Consider the following 16293-nt stretch of genomic DNA (forward strand, 5'->3'; position numbering starts at 1 on the left):
ACAAACAAGAAAACAGACCTCCAAAATGGTGTGATACATAACAACAAGGACTCCGTGACACATACTAAAACAGACTTAGGGTTATATACACAGGGAAATGACAATGCTAATGGGGAATTGGCTGAGTGCAATAATTAGTGACAAGGGACAGCTGAGTGCAATGAAGAGACAAGGATCGTGGGGAATGTAGTTCAAAATGTGACAGACACTGTGGGGAAGGAGGACATCTAGTGGACACCTGGAGAACACAACCTGACACCGTGACAGGATGATTTTCACATCATTTTTCAAGTCAAAAGTCTTATTGTCACATATTTAGTATGTGTTTTGTGGCCTTATTTCAGAAACTTTAGTTTTTAGTTTTTTCAATAACCATGCATAAACATTATTCTCTCGAAAATACAAACATGTACATGCACGTTGCTCACATATTATGGTAGCCCTGTTTGTGCTAAATATAGTGTAATTACACCTTTGCCATTAATATGTTTATAAGCAACTGAAAAAAGCACAAATGTCAGGGCATGTCAGAACATCTCAAGGACCCCAAAAACCCCTTAGACCCCAGAGGGTTAAATAGACACTTTTACATTTCGGTTTCAAACCTAAATCTTTCGCCATCATCTCCTCACTAACGCTGCATTGAGCAGACACGTTCAGTTTTTAAGTGTAGCGTCTGTTCTCTCACTCTGGGGTTTTCAACCTTTTAGGACCCACACTAAAACGTTGTGTTTTTGCTCACCCCCGAAAGTGTCAATTTTAACATGTTATAAAAAATTATTTGTGGGGTATTTTGAGCTAAACCTTTACATACACACTCTGGGGACATTAGAGACTTAATTTACATCTTTTACATCTCATAATAGGTGCCCTTTAAATCACATATGGAGTAGTGTCTGTGAATATTAAACTGCAAGAAGACTATTTGAATATGAATCCTACATGTTCTGCGTGTCTTTGTAATGAATAGCACAGATATGCGTGGATACGTTTATAACGCACAAAGCACGCATGGCGCTCGCGGTGTTGGACAACATGAACACACAAACTTCATCTCCAGAGCTGCTTTGAGTCACTTAATGAATATTTTACTGTTTAATTTGAGAAAGAATATTTTCATATCATAAACAGATAAACTTCAAGATCTTCACGACAACCTGTCAAGATAAAAGTTCAGTTTAACTTGTGACAGAAATACTGTATATTACTATTATAGTACTATTGTACAGTATAATGTATGTCTTAATGAAATACTACTTTATTTTAAAAGGAATAATCACTATTTTTCTTCCATGTTTTAAACCTCTGTTGTGCAGCACTTTGCCAAAAAAACAGAAGGGTTAATTTAAATTTCATCAGCAAAAATCTGTATCGGCAGGTCACACCAAAAAAATGGAAATCGGAATCGGCCAAGACAATTGCAGTCGGTGCATCTCTAGTATAGACAGGGTATTAGTTAAACTGAAACATTAAAAATATAAACAGCTTACCAAATTTAGTGTGACAATTAGCTGGGAGAATAGTCAAATTGCCCCCCTCTAGTTGATGACTAAATATTTGCTAGTAAAATCTCACAATTGCAGCTGCTTGACTCAAATATATGGGTTGAAAACCCCTGCTCTAACTGTTGTTTTAACATTCATTCTGATGTCTTTTAAATGTTCATTTAGCTTAAGAAACTCTGCAAAAACACTTTGTGAAACATGTGAACAGCATCAAAAGTTGAAATTTCTCTCTTTTGATGGGTTACAGCATGTACATGCAAGAATGTTACATGTGTATGGCCCTTAAAGCTAGGGTAGAATTTTTTTTCCAGAAACTGGTTGAAAGTGTGTTCCTATCTTGGTAGCTATATATATATATATATATATATATATATATATATATACACACACACACACACACACACACACACATATACATATATATATATATATATATATATATATATATACATATATACATAGATGTCCGACCTGTTTGTCAATATATACATATGCATACCTCTACGCAACTTGTTTGCAAAAACAAACATGTCATCAGCGTGTTCATTGTGCAGAGAAAGTGAGAATAGATGCCAAACATTAGCGGTTCCTCCTGAACCAACAAGTGAAAAAGGTTTTATTAAAAAACATGAGACATGAGGTAATCTAAAAGCTTTGCACTTTCCTCCACCAACTCTGTCTCTCCTCCTGGCTCTTTGCAGAGGAGGCATGGTTTTGGAGACACTCTGAAGGGAGGGCGGGATCGTATGCTTTCAAAGCTAGCTTGCTATTGCTAGCCTCTGTGAAATTTTCTACCCTAGCTTTAAGCAGGGTTCCCACGGGGTCTTATAAAGTCTAAAATTCTGAACTTTAAATTTAAGGCCTTAAAATGTCTTAAAAATGGACAGATTTTCATCCGCGGTCTTAAATTTAATTTAGTCAGGTCTTAAAAAGGGTTTACCCTTGTTTATTTACAGAAACGCTGGCCGCAGAAAGTTATTACAAAGTAGCAAAAAAGTATCGAGTCGTAGCCTACAAAGCGGAGCTCTAGTGCTGGGGTCTCCAACACGTCGCTCGCGGCCTGATTGGAGGTCACTCCCCAAGAGAAGGATCGCCAAGACTCGCCAAGTTTCCTGAAATTTATATAGTGGCGCTTTAACGTAGATTAATGGACTAATACGATGATATAAATCTATAGATACAAAAGATAAAATATATAGATCTATCTATAAACTTCAAACTAAAAACCTTAAAACTTTAAGCTTTTAAAACTTTTTCAAACTTTCTGGTGAGTCTTTCTCAAGCCAACTTCAAAGTTTGTCTCTACAAATTTTTTTTATCTGGTTTAATTTGAAATTTCATTCTGTTCTGTGTGTCTCTGGTGCCTTTTTAACCATAATCTTTCAACCATTACTTATCATGTAATATTTATTTTGTTTGCCAAGGGACACAAAAGGAGTATTCTGAACATGACTCAAAAAGAAACGGACCATAAAATACAACACAAAAATGACGCCTCAAGAAGCATTACGACAGGTTTAATTTCAGTGATATCAAATGCTCATTGGCCCTGTCTCAGATGGCACCCGTCTCAGATGGCACCCTAAGCCCTTGCAGTCTTCCTCAGAGTCCACACTTTAGTGACATAATGCTGCTTTGACTGTCGGGTGAAGTCTACTGCAGCAGAAGTGTGCACTGAGGGTGTATAGGGCACGCTTGTGGGCACCCTTCTGAAATCTAAAATGACAAATGGGACACCCAGTCATGAAGAGGTGCAGGGTTTGGTCACTGTAAGTCAGTAAGACCACGAGTGTACATATAAGCCTAGTTTTACAGACAGGGCTTAGATTAAGCCAGGATTAGGCCTTAGTTAAACTAGGACATTTACATAGTTATTATAAACCTGCCTTAGAAAAAGATATACTTACAGTTAAACAGTTTAAACATGCATTTGAATCCTCAAGCCTTGTCTGTGAATCCGGCAGAAGTGTGCCGTTTGGGACAGGACATGATGAATGCGTTTGAATGAGATATATCTGACTTCACTGATTGGATCTGGATACAATTTTCAGGAATTAACATAAATTCTATAAATTCCACTCTGTACCTCACACAAAATGATTGTATACTGCCAGAAAGCATTTCGAGTTCAAAGGGGCAATGACCACTGGGGCACCTCCCCTCCAACCTTTATCAACATTACTGAGAACACTTTTTTCTGACAGCACACTTTTTCATGAGACATTTCCTCAGTAGCAGAACTTTAACTATAACTACAGCCTCAGACTTCTTACCATATCAAGAACAGAGACTCCAGGTAAGATGTGATTTTAAAACAATATCAACAGGCAGTGTCAGTGTGTGCTGGAGTAAAGGTTGAGAGAAGGTTAATACAATGCTCAGCAAATCAATCTACATGTTCACTGAAAGGAAAAGTTAATGCAAGTTTTCAGAGGATAGACATTAGAAATTGTGAAACCATGAAGTTGAAACTGGCAAGACTAGAAAGTGCAAAGTTGTATTTAACTATTATATTATATTTTAACACACACACACACACACACACACATATATATATATATATATATATATATATATATATATATATATATATATGTATATATATATATATATATATATATGTATATATATGTATGTATGTATGTATATATATATATATATATGTATATGTATATGTATATGTATGTGTGTATATATGTATGTGTGTATATATGTATGTGTGTATATATATATATATATATATATATATATATATATATATATATATATATATGTGTGTGTGTATGTATGTGTGTGTGTGTGTGTGTGTGTGTGTGACCTGTGCTAGCAGAATGAGAATGTTAATTACAAGCTGCAGGAAAAATGTACATTTGAGGTTCTCTGAGAGGTATATCTTCCTAAAGCTTTCCATTGCTTTAATAATCCATGCAAAATACTGTTTTAGCACAGCATTCCAACTTTGTGAATATTCATAGACAGCTCGATCCACATACACACATACACAAAATTACAGTATTTCAAACTATCTGTCTTGGCGAGTATTCACACAAACATTATCTGTTAAAGGTGCTATAAGCGATCTCACGCGTTTTTTAGGGCAAAACATTTTTTTTTTCACATACCGCAAACATCTCCTCACTATCCGCTAGCTGCCTGTCCCCTGAACACACTGTAAAAAAACACGGTCTCTGCAGACACCACAGGCTCCACAAACTGCAGCAAAAACAAACTGAGCAACAAACAGAGCGACCCACAGCACGAAACATAACAAACTGCTCCAGCCAATAACCGACAAGAATGATGTGGGGGTGGGGTTCGGGGGGTTAGTGCACTGATGAGGAGGAGGGAGGGTCTAGCTAGCCTCCCTTTTGTTTGATAATAATTTAAACATCAACAAGAGGTTACGCCAACCGAGATCGCTTACAGCACCTTTAAGTCTTAAATAAACATTTGGTTAACTGTTGGGGAAAAACATCAGATGTGTATACAGTATACAGTAGGTCATAATGTATAGGCTGTCTGTCTCATTGATGTTTATCAAACAATTGTGGTATTATGGAAAAAAAGTTGAATATATATTTTTCCTCTAGATATGGGTTTTGACTTGGTTTGTGCCAAATGTGGTGTTATTATCGGGGATTTTACAGTATGGTTGCTTAGTGATTTTGTTTTGGAACCTTCAGAAAACTTTAACATGATTTTTCTCAAAACTCTGTTGATTGAGCAACACATGTTTGAAGTCGATAGAGACAAAGATACACAGACAACAGAGAGTATAATGGGGATAAAAGAGAAGACTGTCTATGAAGTAAATTTATGTAATTAGTGGAATATTAAACTAAATATAGTAACGGCTATATAGCTGTGTGCGCGAGCTGATAAAAGGAAAACGCACAGTGAATTGAGCGCTCAGCGGCAGGTGCGTTTGAGCACATCCCTTTTTGACAGACATCAGTGGAAAGTTTGTAGTTCAGTCAGATGTCAATGGCAAATGAAGGAAAAACGAGGCATGTATTCTTAAGGTTAACTGACGAGAGAGAGAGAGAGAGAGAGAGAGAGAGAGAGAGAGAGAGTAAATTGAATTCTCTTTCACGTCTTGTGCTTGTACGGACAAACTCACACTAAAGCATTTAAAAACACCCGTCTGCCAGTTTGCCTATAGGTCAGGTAGGGGTGTTGATGATGCGATATGCGCTCTATTAAACATGATTTTGGCACACCTTGAGGGCGCAAAAACTTTTGTACGTTTGGTTTTTATTGATTTTTCATCAGCCTTTAATTGTATCCAACCTCATATCCTAGCAGAAAGGCTAAAGAATGTTCATAATATTGATTTTGGATTGATAAGTTGGCTGATGGATTTCTTAACCAATAGGTCTCAGCGTGTGAAGGTGAACAGTGTTTTGTCTGATGTTCTTTTTTCCTCTACTGGGTCACCGCAAGGGTGTGTTCTTTCACCTCTTTTATTTGTGCTTTATACTAATGAGTGTCGGACGCAACTCGAGAGGCGTCATATCATTAAGTTTGCTGATGATTCAGTGATCGTTTCTCTCCTTGATAATGATGACTCTGATCATGGTCCTGTATTGGAAGATTTTATTGATTGGTGTAAACTGTCCTTTTTGGACATTAATGTATTAAAAACTAAAGAGATGATCGTAGATTTTCGGAAGAATCGTACATCCATCTCTCCGGTGGCTATAAATGATCATGCTGTCGAGATTGTACCTCATTTTAAATACCTTGGTACTATAATTGATGAAAAGTTGACTTTTGGGGCTCATGTGGATGCTGTTTGTAAAAAAGCTCACCAGCGTATGTATTTTTTACGGAAACTCTGTGGTTTTAACGTGGATAGTATTTTTATGAAAATGTTTTATTCTTGTTTTATTGAGTCAGTCATTACTTTTACATTGGTGTGCTGGTATGGATCGCTTAATCTGAAAAATAGAAACAGACTTCAGGGTATTGTTAAGGTGTGTAGTAAGATTGTTGGCACCAACCTGACTGATTTGAACAGGTTGCATAAAGCCAGGACTCTGAGGAAGGCTGAGGTAATAATAAGAGATTCCAGTCATCCCTTGCAGAATCTTTTTAAGTTGTTACCTTCTTTACGTAGATATTCTTTACCATTTTGTAGGACAAATAGATTTAAAAATTCTTTTGTACCAGTTGCTATTGGGTTTTTGAATAATTAATTAATTATGATTATTTATTTTTATTTATTTTATATATATATATATATATATATATATATATATATATTTTTTTTTTTTTTTTTCTCTGTATTGTTTGTTTTTGTGTGTTTGTGTTTGTGTTTGTATAGATTCTGCTGGCTGCAAAACAAATTGCCCCTCGGGGATAATAAAGTTGACCTGACCTGGCGAGTATCCTAAACATACTGACTTATCCTCGTAAGCGAATCATTTCTTATCTTTATTTACATTGGACGGGTAAGTCCATGGAGGCTTCCATGTCATTCCGCCATCTTGAAAAACTATAATAGCAGAGAGGGACAAAAAGCACTAGCCTACCTCAACACATGTCATCAACGCGTGTTCGTTCAGAGCCGGCTGATTGAAACCAGCTGAAGCAGACAAGGAGATCAGTGAGAGGCGCTTGTCACTGTCCCGGCACATTTGAAAGGCTGCACTGCACGGTACAATACAATGCAGGATCATAGTTATACAGAGCCACAGGAGAAATAATCCTCGTAGCCAAAAAGCAAAAATTTTATTTAAAAGGAAACATGACCGGCGAATTCAAAACGAGGGAAAATATCGGGATAGCTTTTCCCAGGTGGAAAGAGCTAATGAAGGAGAAAGACTTTGAAAAGGATGCTGAAGTTGCCTGCTCTTCTTCTCAACAGGTGAGTGAGTTATGGTCTAAATTACAAGCTTTTTTTTTTCATTGCTTGGTTGTGTAAATCATTATATAGACAGCATAACAGTAGAACATGTATAGTTAAATTTGATGAAGTGCTATTGGAAGACATGTTGTCATTGCTTCTTGGCACATAACGGTTACCGTAGTTGCAACACGCATTTGAAAAAGCGAGGCGCTAGAGAGCACTATTCATTTAAATGCAAAATACAATTTCACCGCTAGATGGGAGAAATTCCTACACGCCGTACCTTTAAGGACTAACTTATAGGGTCTTTTACAAAAAAAGCCAGGTTAAATTCAGGTCAAAGGGCATGCTTCCTACTATACATTTACATTTACATTTAGTCATTTAGCAGACACTTTTATCCAAAGCGACTTACAAATTAGGACTAAATTAAGCGAGTCATCATGAAGAGGCAAAAACAACAACAATGCAAGAAGTGCTCAGAATACAAAGTTTAGGCATTATTCAGAGTAGCATAAGCCTGATAAGTGATGTTTCAAAGGGCAAGGGTTTTTTATTTATTTTATTTTTATGAGGTTAAGTGCTCACGGAAGAGATGGGTTTTCAGCTGTTTTTTGAATGTTGCCAGTGATTCTGCATTCCGGATGAAGCCGGGGAGAGTGTTCCACCAGCATGGAGCTGTGAATGAGAATGTTCTGGAAAGTGATTTTGTGGCTCTCTGTGATGGAACCACGAGACGTCGCTCGTTGACCGATCGTAGGCGTCTGGTAGGGATGTAGACTCGTAGGAGTGAGTGAAAGTAGTAGGGAGCTGAGCCTGTGATAGATCTGTAAGCAAGCGTCAATGCCTTGAATTTGATGCGAGCAGCGAGAGGTAGCCAGTGCAGAGAGATGAACAGAGGAGTGACGTGGGCCCTCTTGGGCTCGTTGAAGACAAGACGAGCTGCAGCATTTTGGATCATCTGTAGAGGTTTTGTTGCACATGCTGGAAGTCCGGCCAAAAGAGCATTACAGTAGTCAAGCCTAGAGATGACCAGGGCCTGGACGAGAAGTTGTGTTGCATGCTCAGTTAGGAAAGGCCTGATCTTCCTGATGTTGTGCAGCGCAAACCTGCATGATCGAGTTGTCTTTGAAATGTGATCTGTGAAGGACAGCTGGTCATCAAACGTTACTCCAAGATTTCTGACCGACCTTGATGGGGTGATTGATGATGACTCTAGCTGGATGGTGAAGTCGTGTTGTATAGACGGATTGGCAGGGAGGACGAGAAGCTCAGTCTTTGCCAGGTTGAGCTGCAGGTGATGTTCCTTCATCCATGTGGAGATGTCCGCCAGACAGCTTGAGACCCGTGCAGCAACTGTGGGATCATCTGGTTGAAACGAGAGGAAGAGCTGTGTGTCATCAGCATAGCAGTGGTAGGAGAAGCCGTGTGCCTGTATGATGTGTCCCAGTGATGTAGTGTAGATGGAGAAGAGGAGGGGACCAAGAACTGAACCCTGGGGAACCCCTGTGGTCAGTTGATGTGCTCTGGATACCTCGCCTCTCCATGCGACCTTGAAGGACCTACCTGTGAGATAGGACTCAAACCAGTGGAGTGAAGTTCCTGTGATGCCCAGTGATGAGAGGCTGGACATAAGGATCTGATGATTCACAGTGTCGAAGGCAGCAGACAGATCCAGGAGAATGAGGACTGAAGACTTGGAAGCAGCTTTTGCGATCCGTAGGGCTTCTGTGACTGACAGTAATGCAGTTTCTGTTGAATGCCCTTTCTTGAAGCCAGATTGGTTGACATCCAGCTAGTTGTTTAGAGACAAAAAGGATGTTATTTGGTTGAAAACAGCTCTTTCAAGTGTCTTCGCAATGAATGGTAGGAGAGAGATAGGTCTGTAATTCTCTACAGATGATGTGTTTAGTGTTGGTTTTTTAAGCAGTGGAGTGACCCGAGCCTGCTTGAATGCTGTAGGGAAGGTGCCAGTATGGAGGGATGAGTTGATTATGTGTGTGAGTGATGGTAGAAGTGTCGGAGAGATGGCTTGTAGAAGGTGTGAGGGGATGGGGTCTAGAGGGCAGGTGGTAGGATGACTGGAGAGGAGAAGTGTTGATACTTCTTCCTCGGTTAGCGGGGAGAAGGAGAACAGCGGGATATTGGCTGTGGAAGCGGTCAGTCTGGGTTCCTGTGTGTGTGGAGCTGAAAACTGACTGCTGATAGCTGTTGTTTTGTTGGTGAAGAAGTTCGCAAAATCGTCAGCAGTTAAGGAGGAGGCGGGTGGTGGTGGAGGTGGGCAGAGGAGAGAGTTGAATGTCTTGAAGAGTGAACGTGTGTTGGAGGAGCTGTTGATCTTGTTGTGGAAGTATGAAGATTTTGCAGCATGAACATCCACAGAAAAGGAAGAGAGGAGAGATTTATACATACTCAGGTCAGATGCGTCTTTTGATTTGTGCCATTTCCTCTCCGCTGCCCTGAGTTCAGTCCGGTGTTCCCGAAGAACCTCAGATAACCAGGGGTTAGGGGGAGTAGCGCGTGCTGGCCTGGAGGAGAGAGGGCAGATAATGTCTAGAGAAGAGGTTAGAGTGGAGCATAAGGTGTTCGTTGCTGTGTTCACATCCAGAGATGAGAATTGTGAGGGTGGGGGAAGAGAAGGTGACACGGCAGAGGAAAGATGGGAGGGAGAAAGTGAGCGCAGGTTTCGCCTGAAAGTGACTGGTGGGGGTGTTGGTGGTGAAGGGGTAGAGAGATGTAGACTGAAAGTAATGAGGAAGTGATCTGAGACATGGAGAGGTCTCACCAGGATGTTGTCTGTGATGCAATTGCGTGTGTAAACCAGGTCCAGTTGGTTGCCTGATTTGTGAGTACCTGTGGTGATGAGTCGTTTGAGATCGAAAGAGGCTAGGAGAGAGGTGAAGTCTGTTGCATGCGGCTTTTTGAGATGGATGTTGAAGTCACCAAAGACTAGAAGTGGGGTGCCGTCCTCAGGGAAAGTGGACAGCAGCACATCCAGCTCATCTACAAAGTTTCCCAGCTGACCTGGGGGACGATAAATGACTACAATATGGATCTTAATGGGAGTTGTAAGTGTAATAGCATGATATTCAAATGAGTTGTTGTTGCATAGAGAAGAGAGCGCGGAGTATTTGTAATTGTTAGAAACGAGGAGCCCTGTACCCCCACCTCTCCCAGACTGGCGAGGGGAGTGAGAGAAGGAGAAATTGCTAGAGAGAGCAGCGGGGGTTGCTGAGTCTTCTGGACGAATCCAGGTCTCAGTCAAGCCCAAGATACTAAGAGTAGAATGAGATGCGAAGGCTGGAATGAAGTCAGCTTTATTGACTGCTGACTGACAATTCCATAGACCCACGGAAAGAGAGAGTGGAGTGTGTGAGGATGAGAGAATTGGACGCAGATTGGCAGTATTGCGTTGTCTTTTGCGCGCGATGAAGGGGCGTTGCCGAGAGATAACAGTGATGTATTGAAAGCACATGTTGATTAAGGTCAACAATAAGATAGAAGAGGGAAGGAGAAGGGAAAAGGAGATACTTAAGTGCCTTTCTGGTGTCCTTGCTCGGTGGAGTCGCGCAGGTAGAGTCGCTGGTCTTTACCCGAGTCGGTCTTCACACGAGGAGGCTGAACACGAGAGCTGAACGCTTCCGCTGACGCTTCCGCGACAGCGCGCAAATTACATAGTTATACAGATAATGCTTTCACCGCTTGAGTGAGTACAGCTGTTTCGCTCGGGCAATTAAGTAAAATAACGTGACAATGTGCCGAATCGAAACTGGTGAGAGCAAATAAGGTTTAAGTGCAAATTAGACTGCAATATTAATTTTCACTCGCGGCTTTTGTTTAATGTAGCAGCGCGTCTGACTCAAATACAGAATTATGTGAAGTTTAAAATAGAAAATAAGCAGAGATTCGAAGATGGGCTTACCTTGACTAAAACACAACACTGAAATAACAGGAAAACAGAGTAGTCTAGAAAAACACTTGCATGCGCGTTCTTTGCCGTGCCTCTTATGCTGAACGCTGGTCCTGACGAATGATCTTAAGTTCCTCTATTTATAACTGCTCCTACAGATGCTGTTTCGCTCGGGCAATTAAGTAAAATAACGTGACAATGTGCCGAATCGAAACTGGTGAGAGCAAATAAGGTTTAAGTGCAAATTAGACTGCAATATTAATTTTCACTCGCGGCTTTTGTTTAATGTAGCAGCGCGTCTGACTCAAATACAGAATTATGTGAAGTTTAAAATAGAAAATAAGCAGAGATTCGAAGATGGGCTTACCTTGACTAAAACACAACACTGAAATAACAGGAAAACAGAGTAGTCTAGAAAAACACTTGCATGCGCGTTCTTTGCCGTGCCTCTTATGCTGAACGCTGGTCCGGTCCTATAGTATCATCAGCTCTCCCCAAAGTCTATTCATGCGGCCAACAGACAGACAGTCTGTCGCATCAACAAATGCTAACATTTTAAACTTCTACATATATTTTGAGCAGATAACCGATAGTATATTCTCAGTAAAGGGTTTCACCCTGTGTGTTTCCACACTGATAACGGAAAGTTTGTGAGATACAAGAAAAGTAAAAATGATCTTATACATCTTATAAGTGCAATAGATCATAGCTACTGTAGAAAAAGTAAGATCAGTTGAAAAACAGTTGTTAGTGTGTGCCCTTTAAATGCAAATAAGCTGCTGCTGCACGGCCCAGGGGGCGGAGCCTCACGAGCTCACGCTACAAAGCCAGGACAATCTCATCTGATAATATCAGAACAGAAACTCTCAGGCCCCGTTTACACGTACATGGTTATTTTGAAAAACTGAGACATTTCCCATCGTTTGCGCCCTTCGTTTACACGCAAACGGAGGATTCGCCAATGAAACCGATTCTTTCTAAAAACTCCGGCCAGAGTGGAGATTTTGAAAATCTTCGTTTGCACGTTTGCATGTAAACTGAGAAAAACAGAGTTTTAGGCAGCGACGTCACAGAATGTGACTATTTTCGGGATTCTGATTGGCTAAGGTGGGCTTGAGCTTCTCGTTACACTGTTACAGGTTTGGCATGCTCTTGACAGCATATACACAGGTTCGTGTGCACGATATTATTTTTGAAAACGAAGAGGGGTGAAATGTCCGTTTATGAAAATAGCCATCCACGTGTAAACGTAGCCTCAGTTGCGGTGTTCATTTCGACTGGGAGTCGGACAATAATGCCCACAGAGCCAGAGAATATATGCTGTATGAGATAGAACAGGTATAGTCTAGTTTAATTATGGTTATAACTTATTTGTCATCTGCTTTTATCCACTATTAATACAAACCTGCTGTAGCAGACCCCGTCCGAATGATGATCAAACATATACTGATGAGTTAAATTAAGTTTATTGTACATCACACAAAAGATGAGCGTTAGTTTTACTCCAGAGAATCACAGTAAGAGCTGAATAAACACAGTATAAGAAGTGCGCATTAAAGTCTTTTCCATAAACTCTCTCTCTCTCCCTTTCATTATCAACAACATACACAGCGAAGTACACAAAACACTTGTTAGAACTAACAGTAAACAAATATACACACCTTCTCAGTGGGTGCTAAATAAACTGGTAAACCGTACATCCGTAAAACGACCGTAAGCTGGATCACAAACAGTACTGATCCATCCTCGAGTAACAACGAGAGTAAATGAAGACTGCTATATTCATTCTTACATCCAACAACAAAACACCTCAATCGCTTAGGAGACATTCTTGTCTACAGCTGCTCCAGCGTCAAACAATGGCGGACTCTGTGTCCAGCTCACTCAGGGGGGGTCTATGCTCAAGCTGAAGTGTCAGTCAACAGTCGTGGGCGGGGCCTGTGCAATTCTACGTCACATTGCATAGAATCTGAGAACAGCTCATTCTGAGACAGTGCTTATGATTTATTGAGATTGTAAAAAAAAAACACTGGGTGGATTTTTATCATTCTAGAGTGGTTTTGCTCACACACTGCCAACACACATTTATGTTCAAACACCATGTAAAAGTGAATTTTGCATAATAGGTGCCCTTTAAAGCTTCCAGCTCCCAAGCAACTCCATAGCAACCAAACTTATATATATAACTTATAATATCTCTGTATCAGAACATCGTACAGAGATGAGGTTTGGCTCTTTTGACTCATGCTGGCAAACAGCACTTCCAACATGCTACACATGCTAGCAGTGAATAGCTACATGCTAATAGCGATTAGTTAAGTGCTAAATCAGGCCAAGATCATGCTAAGAACTCTATAAAAACGCCACAGTAACCATCTGTGACAACTACCAACCACCTAGTAACACCATAGCAACCGCCCTGAACATCCTAGCAACCGCCTAGCAACAGCATAGCAACCACCCAGAGCACCCTAGCAACCACCTAGCAACACCCTAGCAACCACCCAGAACACCCTAACAACCGCCTAGCAACACCATAGCAACCACCAAAACACCCTAGCAACAGCATAGCAACCACCCAGAACACCCTAGCAACACCATAGCAACCACCAAAACACCCTAGCAACAGCATAGCAACCACCCAGAACACCCTAGCAACCGCCTAGCAACACCCTAGCAACCACCCAGAATACCCTAGCAACCGCCTAGCAACACCATAGCAACCACCAAAACACCCTAGCAACTGCCTAGCAACACCCTCTATCTATCTATTTATCTATCTATCCTTTAAACTAACGAATCTTTCTTTCTTTCTAACTAATCCATCCATCTTTTTTTCTAACTAATCCATCCATCTTTCTTTCTAAATAATCCATCTTTCTTTCTTTCTTTCTTTCTTTCTTTCTTTCTTTCTTTCTAACGAATCTTTCTTCTTTCTTTCTAACTAATCTTTCTTTCTTTCTTTCTAACTAATCTTTCTTCTTTCTTTCTAACTAATCTTTCTTTCTTTCTTTCTAACTAATCTTTCTTTCTTTCTAATCTTTCTTTCTTTCTTTCTAACTAATCTTTCTTTCTTTCTAACTAATCCATCCATCTTTCTTTCTAAATAATCCATCTTTCTTTGTTTCTTTTTTCTTTGTTTCTTTCCTTCTTTCTTTCTTTCTTTCCAACTAATCTTTCTTCTTTCTTTCTAACTAATCTATCTTTCTTTCTTTCTAACTAATCTTTCTTTCTTTCTAACTAATCCATCCATCTTTCTTTCTAAATAATCCATCTTTCTTTCTTTTCTTTCTTTCTTTCTTTCTTTCTTTCTTTCTTTCTTTCTAACTAATTTTTCTTCTTTCTAACTAATCCATCTTTCTTTCTTTCTAACTAATCTTTTCTTTCTTTCTTTCTTTCTTTCTTTCTTTCTTTCTTTCTAACTAATCTTTTCTTTCTTTCTTACTTTCTTTCTTTCTTTCTTTCTTTCTTTCTTTCTGACTAATCGTTCTGACTAATCGTTCTAACTAATCTTTCTAACTAATCTTCTTTCTTTCCTTTCTAACTAATCTTTCTTTTTTCTTTCTTTCTAACTAATATTTGTTTCTTTTTTCTTTCTTTCTTTCTTTCTTTCTTTCTTTCTTTCTAGCTAATCTTTCTTTCTTTCTAATGTAACAATATTAGCTCAAAGTGGAAATATTAATAATAATCCATAATTACCAATTATGATTAATTATTAATATTTGGGTCAGTTAATTAGATTAACTTTGAGGTAAGCCAAATTAATATTACAATAAATTAATCAGTTCCAATGAACTCTTTGATTATTCATTTATTCTAAAGAAAATGTATCTTTCATGGTCACTGAAAAATAATTATTCCTTATCATGTACAGCAATTAGAGCATGTAACAAGATCAAGATCGTAAAAGGGACTTTGTATGCAAACAGAGGACCAGAAACCAAATTCATAATTGTGCACAAGATTTATTAACTAAATCACAAACATAACTAAACTAAACAAACAAACAAACATACATACATTTGTCCATACAGACATGCATAGGTAAAGTGGTGAGTGTTATGGAACCGGAAGCAAGAAATAGAACTATGGAAAAGATCTATTTCAGTATGAAAATAACCATCACCTCATTAAATTTATACTTGCATGGTCAGTTGCAATCGTGGACAATTTCTAAAGTGGTTGAAAAATGAGTCCTTTGGTGGGTCCGTGAGGGTCAAAAGTCATGGTGCAAGTTGCCATCGTGTGGTTCCGACGCTGTTGTGGGTCAGAGCTTGCATGGTGGCTTCGAGCACATGGCTGTGGTGAGTCGAAGCCTGCTGTCCTGGCCTGCTGTCCTGGCCTGCTGAGTGCACGCTGGACGGTGCGGCCTCCTGAACTGCCGAGAAGGCAAGGAGTTGATCGTTGGACGGTGCGGTGATAATAAAATTGGTTGTATAATAAAATACATACCATGGTGTATAAATAATAGGACACAAAACATCACAATCATTCACACAGTTTCTGGGATGCACGTTCATTTCTAGATCAGTTCGTTTATGATTAATGCAGCAAAGTCTGCATGGAAGATGTTTCTGTCTCCCCATTGTCTCTCTCTTGCACATGCGGCCAAATTCTTTTAACACCCATAAAACCTCATCTGATCGTGATCATGACAACTAGGACCATCTTGCCCTGTTTGGCTGAACTAATCTATCTTTCTTTCTTTTTAACTAATCCATCTTTCTTTCTTTCTAACTAACTAATCCACCATTTTTTCTTTCTTTCTAACTAATCTATCTTTCTTTCTAACTAATCCATCTTTCTTTCTTTCTTTCTTTCTTTCTTTCTTTCTTTCTTTCTTTCTTTCTAACTAATCCATCTTTCTTTCTTTCTTTCTTTCTAACTAATCCATCTTTCTTTCTTTCAAACTATTTTTAGTTATCTATCTTCAAACTTTCTAACTAATCCATCTTTATTTCTTTCTTTCTTTCTTTCTAACTAATCTCTCTTTCTTTTTCTTTCTTTCTTTTAAACTAATCTTTCTT

General features: G+C 39.3%; 1 protein-coding gene across 2 annotated transcripts in view; it reads left to right on the forward strand.

The window, feature by feature from the left end:
- Positions 1 to 3680: 3680 nt before the first annotated feature.
- LOC311088030 (verrucotoxin subunit beta-like) overlaps positions 3681 to 16293 on the forward strand; it is a 230670-nt gene continuing 218057 nt past the window's right edge. Inside the window, exon 1 of one of the 2 annotated variants that reach the window (XM_084121653.1) lies at positions 3681 to 3801. The gene's annotated coding sequence lies outside the window, so the exon portion shown is untranslated. The remainder of the gene's footprint in view (positions 3802 to 16293) is intronic. The other variant, XM_084121654.1, reaches the window with a different exon arrangement.

Source organism: Abramis brama (assembly GCF_963993115.1).
Source record: "Abramis brama genome assembly, chromosome: 8".
In the NCBI taxonomy this organism is placed as follows: Eukaryota; Metazoa; Chordata; class Actinopteri; order Cypriniformes; family Leuciscidae; genus Abramis; species Abramis brama.